At 42.6% G+C, this 14,837-nt stretch overlaps 1 protein-coding gene across 1 annotated transcript in view; it reads right to left on the bottom strand.

Moving 5' to 3' along the window:
• Positions 1–14,370, bottom strand: part of bcl9 (BCL9 transcription coactivator) — a 43,907-nt gene extending 29,537 nt beyond the window's left edge. Inside the window, exons 1-2 of the mRNA XM_061842547.1 lie at positions 13,897–14,370; positions 6,290–6,481 (exon numbers count right to left, since the gene is read on the bottom strand). The gene's annotated coding sequence lies outside the window, so the exon portion shown is untranslated. The remainder of the gene's footprint in view (positions 1–6,289; positions 6,482–13,896) is intronic.
• Positions 14,371–14,837: the final 467 nt, after the last annotated feature.

Below are 14,837 nucleotides of genomic sequence, written 5' to 3'. Positions count from 1 at the left end.
GCGAAAGAATCGTGATGGATTGACGTGCATTCTGACTGATCCCTTCACTTCCCTGCAGATGTGGCGATCACCCACCCACTCGCTCGCGGACACACGCTCAGGACTACAGCCGTGTTTCCACTAAGCGGTACAGCTTATTCAGTTTGGCTCCCTTTGGTACGGTTTACTTCGGTAAACCATAAACTAGCGATAGGGTCGTGGCAGCTCAAAATAGGTGTGACATCGTCGCATCATGACTGCATTAAAGTGCTGGCGAATTTGGCAAAGACAAGGAGCACCACACAGTCAACAGAAGGCGACAGTAAGACATCCAGCATGCTTTCTTGGTGGCATGTGGTTCTTCACGACAAGACGACACACTTTGAGGGGGGAAAAAAAATGCTCGCGTTCATCACATTCCATTACTGTTCCACAAAATCTTTGTTGACCGACAATCGACGAAAGGCAGCGTATCTGGATACGATTGGTATACAGTACCAAGGAAAAAGTGTCAAAATCTGGTATTGTACAGCTCATTTGATAAAAAAAATATTCTTACCATGGAAAGTCCAATGCACGGTTGCCCTCCAACCCACGATATGCAAAATTTCATGTGACCAAACCCGGAAAACAAGTTAGCTGACTTCCCGTGTATGCGATGCTAATTTTTTTTTAAATTGCTAAAATCTCGTGTTCTTTATAGCTGATGTCTTCAGAAAAAAGCACATTTATAGGATATACTGTTTGTAAACGTGAAAAAAGCACAAGTATAAAATGTCCTTTTTGGTGGCGCTATGGTGAACTATTATATTTTGAAAAATACTTTGTAAATATTTAAAGTTAGTACGATTCTTTGTCCCTTTCGTCAAGCCCCCAAAGCGGGAGGAAGTGCTTTAAATTGTTTTTTCGAATGCTGGAGTCGTCTGCGCATATACGAGTGCGCCTTCTAATTCGTCCAGAGTGCATTCTGAGTGTAACTTCCAGTATTAATGTAATATTTTGTTAATGACTATTACAGTATATTACAATACAGTTGAGCAAATTAATGCCCAAAACATGCCTTGAACCTAGAGCTGAAGTCCTCGAACAGGTTCTCGAGTTAGAAGAAGCACATTGCTTGTAGTCAAAATAAAATGAACAGGCATGGTTTAAAACCTAGGCAATTGTTAAACACGAGATAAAATCATTTTCATTGGTCATTTTAGAAAGGCAGTGTTGACGGAGAACATTGCGATAGAGTGAATACGTGAATTATTAAGAGGGCAACAAAACATATTGCATTTAGCAGTAATTGGTGAGAAATATTTTTCAAATTACAACCGGCAGATGACAACGGAACCACAAAACAAATCCCCACTGCACTGAGCAGTACTAGCTGGTGGAAATTAGGCTGGTTGGACCCGACCAAAAATACTACAAACACTATCATTAGAAAACGTTTTTAATTATTGATGCAACCGTCAGCAGTGGCATGTTCAGCTGTACAAAAACAACGCCACTCTGGTCCTGAGAGCCCTCAAACATTTGTTTGGGGTGACATCTCGTGTGGCTGCTTTCCCCTGATGTTATGATTTATATTTGTTGCGTTTTTAAAATGGTGGTATTTCTATCATGGTCAGCAAAGAACTGGATCAAATGCAACCCTCATTCAACGACTAAACTAAGTTTTATGGCCATTACACAAGCAAGCAAGACACCACTGTGGGCGAATGTATGTATGAAAGTCTCCATGTGAGCGTGTGTCGTCGCCAATTCGCCAATTCCTCCGCCTGACGCAGAACGTGTTAATTTGACAGAATAGGTGGCCATTTTTGGTGCCCCGGTTTACATGCTAAAGTTCCAACCGAGGCATTAAAAAGAAATGCGAGGGAACGCGTTTTTAACTGCTGCGTCGTTACCATTTATATTTAATCTGTCAGACTACGGCCACTGAATAACTGAATGTGGTCAGACAGCAAAGTTTGGTGAGCCGGCAAATGGAGGGCCATGGAAAACATTGCATGTATTAACAGTTTTGAGGATTATTACTTCTGCCAAGGAGGTTTTATTTTCTCGAGTTTGTTTGTTACTCAGCACAACTACATCAAAACTTATTTTCCCCCCTACCAAAAACTACTTGGAGGGGCGAGGGGGGCAGCTGGGAATACTCCAAGGAATAACCCATAATGTTATGTATTTGCACAAAGCTGCAAATCTAGCATTTTCCATCTTTGTAAACAATATTTTCCTCTTAGAGACGGCGTGATTGGCGATGTGAAATCTCAGCCCTATGCAGATGTTCTGTTGCTTTCACAACATAATTGCGTCAAGAGTTCAGATGTACAGAAACGAAACCTAGATGTTTGGTATAATCATTTCAATCATTCCTCGCTCAGTTACAAGGCCAACTTGCTACAAAAAAAAATATGAAAAAACAACCTGAATGAAAAGAATCTCCAAAGTCAGAATGAAGTTGATGGCACTAAGTGCACCCTGTGGACCTGTACAATTCGGTACCGGTCCAAATTAGGATTTTTTAACGTTGGTGGAAATCTGCATTTTAGATTCCATTGTAATTTTAGTTCTTATATTAACTTGATCCACCAACCAGTTCAGAAGGCATTACATGGACACCCAGACTTCTTTTTTCCCCAGCCACTTCTTCCAGCTATTCCAGAGGGATCCCGAGACATAGTCTCTCCAGTGTGTCCTGGGGGTCTCTTTCCGGTGAGAACACCTCACCACGGAGGCGTCCAAGAGGCATCCGGATCAGATACCCCAGCCACATCAGCTGGCTCCTCTCAATGCGGAGGAGCAGCAGCTCGAAACTGAGCCCCTTCCGGATGACCGAGCTTCTCACCCTATCTCTAAGGGAGAGCCCGGATTCCCTGTGGAGGAAACTCATTCCAGCCACTTGTATCTGGGATCTCGTTCTTTCGGTCACGACCCACAGCTCATGCCCATAGGTGAGGGTAGGAACGTAGATCGAATGGTAAATTGAGAGCTTCGCATTTCGACTTAGCTCCCTCTTTACCACAATGGAGCGATACAAAGTCCGCATCACTGCAGACGCTGGACCGATCCGTCTGTCGATCTCCTGCTCCATTCTTCCCTCACTCGTGAACAAGACCCCAAAATGCTTGAACTCCTCCAGTTGGGGAAGGATCTCATCCTCGACCTAGAGTGGGCACGCCACCCTTTTCCGACTGAGGACCATAGTCTCGGATTTGGAGGTGCTGATTCTCATGCCAGGCGCTTCACACTCTGCTACGAATCGCTCCAGTGAGAGCTGGAGATCACGGCTTGATGAAGCCAACAGAACCACATCATCCTCAAAGAGCAGCGATGCGATGCTGAGGCCACCAAACCGGACAAAATTCTCTCCATAAAAGTTATAAACAAAATCAGTGACAAAGGGCAGCCTTGGCGGAGTCCAACTCTCACCGGAAACGAGTCCGACTTATTGCCGGCAATGCGGACCAAACTCTGACAGCGGTCGTACAGGGACCGAACAGCTCGTATCATGGGGCTCGGTACCCCATACTCCCGAAGAACCCCTCACAGGACTCCCCAAGGGACACGGTCGGTTTGTGGACTTCTCCAAGTCCACAAAACGCATGTAGACTGGTTGGGCTAACTCCCTCAAGGTTCCTATCAAGGGTGACTTAGTTTTAATGAAATAATTTTTCTTTCCTATACAAAACGTCTTGAATGTGGCATAAGTTTCACTTAAATAACACTTTAGAGTAACAAATTGTCTTGCCACACAATGTAGCCTGCAACACAATGCATTTCAGTTATGCCATAATGTCATCCATTTATCGATCTACATCGGATTGTCTGACTACTTTCACGTCACAAGGAATAAATTGAAAGAAAATGAAAGGTGCCTTTAAGAAAAATGTATTTGTCAAAAGGCTTTCAGAGCAGTGTTTTTGTATAAGAGTTACTGTCAGCACCATGTCACGGGTGTACATTTTAATTGGTGAATTATGAATTAGCACGTCAGTCAGGAGATGCAGGGTCTGTGCGTTCTTCCAGTTCTTGTGTTGTTTCCTCCAGGTACTCTGAAGACTACAAAATTGATCGTGTATGAACGTCAATGGTTTTGTCTATCTAACCCCTGTGATCGACTGGCGACCAGTCCAGGTTTTAGCTTCCTTCTTGCACAAAGTCAACGGTGATAGAAAAGGTTTGGATGGATGATTGAACTACTGTTTATGGCATGACGTCAGCGGTACGCCAGCCTGCACACCCCGTAAGGGAAACAGAAGCCTGATCAGGATTGACTGATCCAAACCACAACTCACTCAAGTGTAAAACTTGGCGGCTTGGAGTTTGACATCAAAATGGATCAAAGGAAACAACAACGAAAAAAAAAGTCAAAAGTGAATATCAATATGGTGGGCAAGCAAACACCTCTACAAGTATTATCTGTATGACTCGGAGGGGAGCCCCCCCCAAACAAAGAACTCCATAGGGAAGTGAGCAAACGGCACAAATCTTTGGAGTTTTAATTAGAAATCCCACAGAGCAAACAAATGCAAAAAGCAACATGAGAGGCCAACGAATAGAAGAGAAAATAAATCCTCTGCTGCCTTCCATCAATATCCATTTCCCAGGCGTCCGTCACCTCTCCACGATTTTCAGTTAACATGCGTCAGGATTAGATAGCAGATAAATAAACTGCCGGGACAGAGATTTAAGGAAGAGCAGCGCGACCATGTTCTGCCCCCCAATTGTGTCCAAATCGGAAGAGAAGACCAAACAGCGCAGATTGAGCCAAATGGCACAGGTTATGAAGTCCTCTTTCCTCTACAATAACTAGTAATGGCACAATTCAAGGGCTTCCTCTCATCTCGACAAAGCTATCGATGTCCGAACAGATAAATGTCAAAAGGGGTGAAAATATGCACCGGTCGTCGCAGTTGCATCACAGCAGTGTTCGGCATTCAAACAATGCCACCACTTTGTCTCCGGGTATGAGGAAAATAATGACAACCAAGCAGGTTTTTAAATCCAAAAAAAAAAAAAAAAAAAAAAAGGGCATAAAGATAAACATTCCAGGAAAAAAAACCAAATCTAGAATTAGAATTAACACAGGACAACACGGACGGGACAAAGCTGATATCCTGCACTTTTCCGTTACTGTCCAAATACTGTGGGACTTCCCAAGGCGGGACGCCTCAAAAATTGCTATGATTCAGAAAACTGCCCAACGATTTCTGGAAATATATACCTTGAGCAAAACAATGGAGAGCAAACCTCATCGCTCGTGAGATTGCGCGGCACGTCGGCAAATCCCAGGAGGCTTCAGCTAAGTCGCCGTCTGAACTCCACAAGTTGTCATCATGTTTTACAGAACTCCCGCTTTGAAAACCTCACCCTCGTACTCAAAAACCTGCACTGGCTACAACGCCCCTTCTCAAAACACCCCCTTAACCCATCTGACCCAACCATCCCTATTTTCCATCATGTCTTCTCTGCTCTACTTCCCCCACACTTCTCGCAGTACCGCTAGCCTGTTTATCCCATTTTGGGTCTGGAGCTCTCGATAACCGAGCCCCTCGTCTGTGGACTTGACTTCCGGTCAATCCAGGATATTGACTCCCTCCGCAATTTCAAGTCATGTCAAAAAACTCCTCGATTTGCAGACACCATCTGACTTTTACACATTTTATGAGCTTTTATGGGTATCGTAATTATCGTTACATTTTTTATTAGTGTTCTAAGGTGATCTTGAGCGTCCTGAAAGGCACTTACAAACACAATGCACAATTATTATGTCTTTCACTTTCAGTTTTCTCTTTGAGAGTCATAATATCCAGCAAAAATGCAATAGAAATGTATTGTAAATTGGGAAAGTGGTTTACAGGGCTCAGTCTTGATTATTCAGTTTTAAAATTGGCTAAGTTGGCTGTAACAAAAAGAAAAAATAAGAGATAGCAGCTGTGTTTATGTGAAGAGACTCAACTCCTAAGCACAAGCAGTAATCTTCGCCACCATGCATGTCATCAGAGTTAAGGGTGATGATTACACACGTTTCACTACACAGCATCATACTTCTTGTTGTGACAGTGAAGAATGTTACTCAAAACATGTTTTATGCTGACTTTGAAGTGATTATTTTAGTTTCCCATGGATCGGTTTTTGTTGTCTCAAAAACAGATAATGCTCCAACTTTAAGGTAATACTACAACAGCAAAAATTATATTCGACCACTGCAAAATTTTATTTTAGTTTCTTCCAAATGGTGGAAAAAAAACATCACCATGATAAGATGTGTTTCATGGGGGTGAAAAGAGAGCAGGCACAGTCGAGTTTGACTTACCTCAGAAGCCCCCCCTGCCCTTTGAGCAGGGCCTCATATGGAGGACCAAGCCTCAGGTCCCCTGGGCACTGACGCGTCCTCGCTTAGTGAGCCCCCTCCCCCCTTGGAGGGCGGGCGTAGGCGCACGCAAGCGTGTGCACTTGCAGGAAGCTGGCCCGCTCACGACGCCCTATAGCCACAAGTCATTCACACCTGCAACACACGGAGAGAGAGAGAACGTTGCTTCATCGGGTGACAAGCGCAGCGGCAAGGAAAAGCTGTCACTCGTGTTGACGTGACAACATGGAGCAAACATACAAGCGGTGCAAAGTTTTAGCTCTCCGACTGTTTAGCCTCCTTCTCCAACCCGACGCTTATTTCGAATTCAAGCGATGAGGGACCACTTGAAAGCCCGTGACAGCGTACACGTATGTATACAGTCCAATGTCGAAGGTCGAGCATATTAAAAGATGAGAATTTGGCAGACGTGTGATTTGACTGACTTAAAGAAAAGACTGAAAAATAGCCGGGGGTTCTGGCGGCTGCAAGCGTGATCAAAGGATGATCACCAATTTTAACGTGCAAGTTTTATAAATTGTCTTATGAATTAAATATATCTCGAACATCCATAAATAAATGCTATTCTGTTTTCAAAATGTACAAAATATGACCGGTCAGTATTGAGGTCCATACCTTTAAAATTACAAATTCAACTAAGTAAACTACTAAATTGATTGCACAGATTTGCATGATGGCATGCAAGCGCGCTTTCATATCCATTCAAAAACGTTTTAATTTCTTGTTTTTGTAAATGATTGAAACGCATGAATTTGACAACAATTATTAACGTCATGTTTCGTTATCAGTAAATAATGGACATTCTTACGGGTAATCGCTTCTGAACTCTCACCTCGTAACTGACTACCTTATCTGCAACTGGGGTTGCTTGTTGGCCTTGGGTTGACATCCGAATGTACCAGCTATGGAAATTTTTTGTTTTCGTTGCTTCCAGTTGTTTGATGCGTTTTTGTCATTTCGCGTGAAATTCTAATGCCTTGAAACCTCTTGACCCCACGTGCACAATGCTTTACCACAGGGTGTGTCAAACTCATTTTTGTGGCGGGCCACATTGTACTTGTGGTTTCCCCCTCAAAGGACCGTTATGGCTGTGAAATGATAAAAATCTTCAACTGCCTCATCATACATATCTACACATGACATTTATGAACTAGTTTTGGAATCAGAAATCAAGCATAATGGCTTTTTCCAACTATTGTTGTTTGGTAACACAAAAATGCTTGTAATATCTCAACGTTATTATTTATGATGGGAAAATTTGACATTTTGGTACAGATTTGAACAAAAAAAAAAAAAAACATGGAAGTTCATACACGAGTCGCCTCTGCGGGCCACATAGAAATCATGCGGCGGGCCGGATCTGGCCCCCGGGCCTTGAGTTTGACACCTGTGCTTTACTAGGTTGATTTTGCGAAGGAAGTCGCTTAACAGAGTGGTGACTTCTTTCTTTCAGACTGTATCGACAATTTTCTCGTTCCAGCCAATCCCATCGGAACTTATTTTTTACATCAATTTCTCTCGAGAGGCGTCTTTCCTCTTGAGCGCCGCCATCGTGTTGACTTGAAAATGGCTCCACAAACCGCCTCGTATACAACAAGCGTTTTCATTGGTCAGGAGGAACACATTCGGCCAATCAACTGACGCGTACCTCATCTTCCACTTCGCTTCCAAAAGTCAAGAGTGGATTCTGGCACGGGTTATGGTTGGAATATTGCAGAAAAACTGAGAATATATATATATATATATATATATATATATATATTTTTTTTTTTTTTAGATCAATGCAATTTAAAATGACGGGATTCCGCTTGTAAACGGAAAAATCACGTCTGATTTGTGTTTCAGTATGGAGTACCTCAAGAGATGATCGCCAGGTCCTATGCGGATGAGAAAAAAGAATTGCTTTTGTTTTCTTAGTCACCCAAAATCGAAGGTCGACTAGCTTCAGGGAACAGATCCCATTGTATTGCCACCGAGCATTTGACAGGTCGCTATAATGAAAAGACGACGGCGCCAAATTGGAAGAAGAGATAAATAAGAACCTGTGTGCATCACATCAATAAATGATGCGAGAAGACAGCGGTGTTGCTTAGCAATTGAGGGGGCCCTCAGTTCTCAAATGAGAAAGTGTGCATTGCATGCGGGGAAACCGAGCCTGGACAGCACATAGACATAAAATGGTTTCTTCAAAGGCCTTTCGACAGTTCAATTCAAAGCGCCTCAATATGTCTGAAGAGGTAATCAAATGTCTCAAGGAAAACTTTCTGGTCCAAAGATATGTTTTAAGAATACAACAACTCGGTGGCATATTGCCAATGATATGAATGGCTAAAAGGTTGAAAATTATGGAGTATTACTGTAGCAAAAAAATCCAAAGTTTTAAAAGTCACGAAAAATAAAACATCAAGCAACGCCTCGGAGAAGTTCACTAAACCTCGGATCAGCAGGCATCAAAGGACTAAATCTGCGCATGTACTTCTGGTGCGACACTTAAGTCGCATACTACCAGCGGATTGAAAGCGGGATGCTACGGGGAAGAATAGAAAGTACACAAAGGCCACAAGCATTAGTTGCTGAATCGCTAGCTTCCCTGTCTGACTGACTAGCTACTTTTAAAACCATTGTTAACATCAAATGGTAAAGCAGTTCATTCATCATTTTTCTTTTCACTGAAAAATTAGCGCATGCGCAACTTTAGGATGTAACCTGATTGCAGAGCTACGAATGCGCCGCTGATGCTTTGAATAACAACAATAGAAGAAGAATAAAAGACACAAACCCTAGAAACCTAAATTCAAGTACCCGTCAGCTTTGGAAGGCAACAAAATGGAACAAGTGGATAAGAATGCGAATCTATGTACAGGTATTTGGCGTCTATAAAATTAACCGCTACAAAAAAAGATGCTAACATTAACAACTCAAGATCGCACAAATAAATTCCATTACCTGTATACGTTTTTATAAGGGATCAAACCAACAGACGAGACAATTTGTCATAAACCCCCCCAAAAACTTGCTATTGTCACTATTTTAGTGAAAGCTACCCTTAGCGTGCTAAGCACTGGTGAAACAGAATCTACATTTGCCGTTATTCATCTCCAAATGCCCAAGATATGCTAAATGACAATAAGTCATGTGTACGCATGCTTAAGATGCAGGAAAATAATAATGGGGACATGCTAATGTGCTAATGGGATCTTGCGTATATCACGGTGAAAGCCAACTTCAGCCTTTAGCTCAGAGTGAGACAGATTTGCGATTCACCAAATTAGCTGGTGTCCATAAAAAAAAAAAAAAAAAAAACACTACTACTACAACTTCTAATTTCTATTCCATGAAATAGCAACAAATGAAAATAGGAGCACTTTTAAAAATGCTATCAGAACCTGTGGCGAGAACCTTATTTGTTTGATGATCTTAAACATCACTGTGGGGAAACAAGACAAAAATATGACAATTTGAGAAGGGGACCAATAATTTTTTTTTTGACAGCACAGTACAGGCCACATTGGCTATTTGCATCAGCAGAAAGCACTAAAGATGTTTTGCATCCGTGACAACAATAATCGGACAAAATATTATGTCTAAACCTCTTACGTTTTAACGCCACTGTCCTTTGTATGTGTGCATATATATAACGTAATAAATAAGTGTAATAAAATCATAAAAGCCTCTTTTGTTCGAGGTGACTGTTTTTATTTGCTATTTTAACATAGAATACTAAGTTCAAAATGTCACGTCTCGATCTTATAAATTTGATTTCCACTAAATCAGAAAGCTTCAAAAGGTAACACATGTCAAGGGGCATGTTTACGTGTGGTAAAAAGTATTATACACTTGTCTTACTGAGACCCACGTTTAGCTTTGGGTGACAGCGTACAGATTTGGAAATTTAACCTATAACAGCATTCTGGTCCAAGTCAACGTGTCAATGTGGACGCACAACTATTTTCTATTAAATAAAGTTAATCGTGATGCTGCCATTTTTTTCTTAAACATCGTACTTTGCTCTGTACTCTGCATTACAGTCGCCCTCGAAATCATGTGACTGGTAAAAGTTCTCGAAATTGACTCAAAACAGATTTTTTTTTTTTTTTGCAAATCAATGGCAGGAGCAGTATTCTTTTCATTCTTTTGAAAAGCCAGCACAAATCCATTGCATCTCATATGTTGCGTAAACGTGGTTTTAATAAAAAAGCGGGAAGTTGGAAACGGTACTTCCAAAACGGATCACGGATCCTTCACCAAACACATCCACTGAACTTGGAAGCCAGATCGCGCAAAAGTGAGTCGGGCAGAGCTGCAAAACCGATCACTCACCCGTTTACAGAGCAACAAAGAACAAATGATTGTTTGACCCGGGTGGCATTATTTTGGGGTAACATAAGCAAACGTAGCATATTTTGGCGCAGCTTCTGAAATGTCAATCGATTTTTAACTTTTTTTAAAACTTGCAATGTGCATTTAACATGTTCTGATTCACTTGACTTTTATTTACATGTTGAGTGCTACTTGAAATTTAAGCCTGAGGTGTACACGCGGCTTAACTTTGAATGTTGACGAGCCGTTCATTTTTTTTTTGGAGGTGGAGGCATCAAAATACAATTTGTATTGAAAATTAGGTCTGACGTCTTTGTGCCAATCCACTCGTTATGTAAGTTATTCTTTTTAATGAATCGTGAACTGTTAATAAAGAGATTCAATGTGTGTTTAGAAAGCCCAATTTATTTCTGTTTTGCGGAATATATTTATTAATGTTCATGCATTGTTGCATTAGTAGTTTAATTAACAGTACAGACATTAACATTTCCACAAAAAGCAAAACATTCTCTCTAGAAGACCAAATACATGAAAATGAGTCTTTTTTTTTTTTTTTTAATTTTGTTTGACGGACTAGTTATTTAAAACGAAACATTTTGAGGTTCGGACCTTCGGCCTGAGAATTCCATTGCAACAGGAGCCTTCCAAATTTTAATTGAGGACCCGTGACATGTAATAATACATTAAAATGTCCTATCTACAGCTTAAATATTTGATTTAAACCTGATTCTGATCCTTGACAGTGAATATTTGTAAATTTAACCAACGACATCTTAAACACATCACACTGAATTGGAACCTCCCTGTACAAACCACAAGAAAAACATTTCAGTGGCCGAAGTTAAGGCTACACAAGATTAATTTGAATTCCAATCCCGGTGTACATTTCTAAGGCAAAATTGGAATAAAATAAGAAGTTATGGACAGCATCAAAACTAAAGCTTTAGCAAGTTTACCATTGGCTGACGTAGGACGGAGATTTGGCATTCTAATCTCCGATATAAGCAAAAAAAGTTATGGGTACACTGAATGCATTTGAATTCCAATGTGTCTGTCAGCCTATGTTTGTTGGCCAATCGATTACTCGCGATCTTTCCAAGTAAAAAGTAGTCACCCTGCTTTACATGTGCAGTACGATTCCATTATTTTATCCTGTTGGATTTCAATATGACGTCTGTGAGGCGCCAAACTTTTTTGCCTGCAACTCTGACATTGCGTCCTGCTCCCTCCAAAATCTTAATTCCCTGCAGATATCCTGACGTGAAATAGTTGCGACCCCTCTGTAGAACTCTCTTGGACAAGTCTGACGTATTTGTTATGAAAAAACATATCCCAATATTATCTGGAATACCCGATAGAGAATCTACTTCAAACCTGTTCTGTTCAATCGCCATTTTGGAAGCTTGTGGTACATGGCTGAGGGGGAGGAGCTTAAGATAACCATCGGAAAGGTCAATTTTCCTGAAACACGAGGTTATGTACAAATGTGTCCCAAATCTGTCTACCTGGCCTGACCGAGTGCATATTTTTTAATCAACAACTTTTAATTTTGGCCTACACCAACGATTTAACAAACATCTCCGTACATGACCTGTATTTGCATATTGTAAAGCTCGTGCATGTGTGCAACTTGTACGTGATAGTGGTCTTAAGTGGTAATCTCACCAAAAGTAGAGGAATCAAGTTTTTAATAGTGAGAAGCAAGTTAGCACTGTACCCGACGTGAAATGCATCTTTTGTCTGTGCAAAATATCATTAACGTTACACTGAAAACTCAGTTATTACAAAGTTGAGTGTCTTACCATGACTATATAAAATGGAGAAAGCAAACATGGCCGGTCAGTATGGTTCCAGTCTACATAATCTTTCAGTGAGCTTCATGTGTCTTTTGGGATTATGCAAAAGATCTAAGAATCCGTCATTGGGAGATCTGTAGGCCCAGCCCAAAAGCAACACGACAGGACCATTTGTTAATTGACGGAAATAAGCGTGGGGCTGATTGACTTCCACGGGCTGTCTACCAACCGAAGGCTCCCACAAGAACTTGTGGACAGTGACCGACTGAAAACTAGACTTAGCGTGAAGCTCGTGCTTGACAGGATGCACAACCTGAAAGATACTTAAACTCACCACGGCTACAAATTAATAAATTTTCCTCCCATTACCTACGTGTCGACCAAAAGAACATTTTAAGTGTGCTAAAACTCTAATAACTTGCCCTTACTAGCTTTAGCATGCTTAGCTGTGACACGAAACCACAACCTGACAGCATCAATTTAAAAAAGGCAACAATTGCATAATAAAAAAAACAATAACACAATATAGTTGAAGACCAAATTCCGGTTATGCTTATTAAAACAATTTAATACATTCTCCTATGTGGCCAGCAGCAAAATGTATGCTAACACTACAAGAACCTGTGGCTCCGCTCCAAGTCGAAACAAAGCTACAACACACACGTTGGCGTTTAAAAAAAAAAAAAAAGTGTGACACGGCACAAAGTTTCCTCGCAAACGGTCTCCTAAAACACGCACGCAGGCGGATACAAACCCCAAAACTATAAATAAACTTAAAGCACACATCAGCTACGGTCGAGTGTCGAGACCCCCCCCCCCCCACTTCCCCGTGAAATCTCAGCGCCCCACTTGGACAACTCCTGGCGGATACCAAAAAAAAAAAAAATAGTCGAGGCAGTAGCGCTTGAAAAACTCCAGGAACTTACCCCCCCCCCCCTCCATTTTCCCCTAAAAAAAGAAGTTGTTCCTGTTTCGCCACAGAGCTCCTGTCGTGGTGGGGGCGAGGTGGGGGGAAGGGAGGACTCGAGCATTCATGGAGCCTCTCGGCCAAGCGCAAACAAAGTCTCCCCCCCCCCCCCCCCCCGGAGAGGGGAGGTCAGTGGACAGGGAGAGGACGACGTTGAAGCCGGGGACCGAAACGCAACACCAGGAAGGGGGCTGGGGGGGGTTGCCTTCGTGGTCTCACCGTGGCTTCACAAAATAAAAGCCCCCCGACACCCTCCCCCGTGTGAGGGCCTTCGGTCGGCGGGCGTGCGTTGCTCAAGTTATGCTAGCTCCGTTAACAATGTAACAATTAAGATGAGAAGGCTCAAGGCCTTTAGAATCGCTCACCGCCGCCATGTACGAATCACATCGAATAGCTTTTTTTTTTTTTTATAAATGAGAACGTAAATATTTATATATGTATGTTGATAATAATAAAAAAAACAATACCCCACGTCCGCGGAGCTCCCGTGGAATGCACGACACGCGCGACGGGCATTGTAAATCCTTTTCCCCCATTTTCACCAACGAGCTCCGGCGGTCCTCCGGTGTCGGCGGCGGCGGCTAAAAAAACAGCCTTCCTCCGCGGCTTATGCGCCATGCCGAGACCATCGTGAATAATCCGCTTTTGTCGCTTGCTTGCCTGGCTGGGAATGGGAGGAGGAGGGAATGGGGGGGGGAGGAGGAGGGAAGGGGTTGGGGGGGGAATGGGGCTTCTGTAACGTGGAAAAGGAGCGCCTCGGTTGTCCGCCACGGCTGTGGACGCGACGCGGTGGCTTTTGCTAGCCAGCAGCAGCGGCGGCGGCGGCGGCTGCAGCCCGAAGAGCCTTCGGGTGGGTGGGTTGGCAGGGAGATGGGGGGGTGGTCGTGGGGAGGGGGAGACCGACGGATACCGGAGTGAGATGTCCCCCGCGTGTGCCCCGTTGCCAGGAGGAGAGCTGTGTCTTTTACACTAGCCGCACATTTTTTTTTTTATTTTCATTTTTTTGTGTGTATTATCCACCTGGATTCGTCATCCACCAAAAACATGACACTCACCTGGGACATTTAATCACTCCTTCGCGACAGGGTAACAATCATATTTTCACGGTGTCATAATAAAACACAAACAATACCCCCCCCCTCCCTGAGTTGTTTTTTTTTTTTTTTTTTTTTTTTAATAACAGTGGTCCTACCCCATTGCATCCCAGTCAAGATTTTCTGACGTCGCTCTACCATCACTACCGCCAACAGACCAGCACCCCTCTCGGATGCGCTCGAATGGTTTGCTCCGAATTCTCAGTAGCGATTCTAGGTCAGGTCTGTGTGCCAGTGACGCTGCCGTCGGACGGGGGGGGGGGGAGAGTTGCAGTCGATAAATAAAGAAAAATATAATAATTTGGCCCCCCAAA

Source organism: Syngnathoides biaculeatus, chromosome 14 (assembly GCF_019802595.1).
Source record: "Syngnathoides biaculeatus isolate LvHL_M chromosome 14, ASM1980259v1, whole genome shotgun sequence".
NCBI classification, from domain to species: Eukaryota; Metazoa; Chordata; class Actinopteri; order Syngnathiformes; family Syngnathidae; genus Syngnathoides; species Syngnathoides biaculeatus.
The sequence above is the reverse complement of the archived record's forward strand: the minus strand, read 5'-3'. Positions and strand labels throughout refer to the sequence as shown.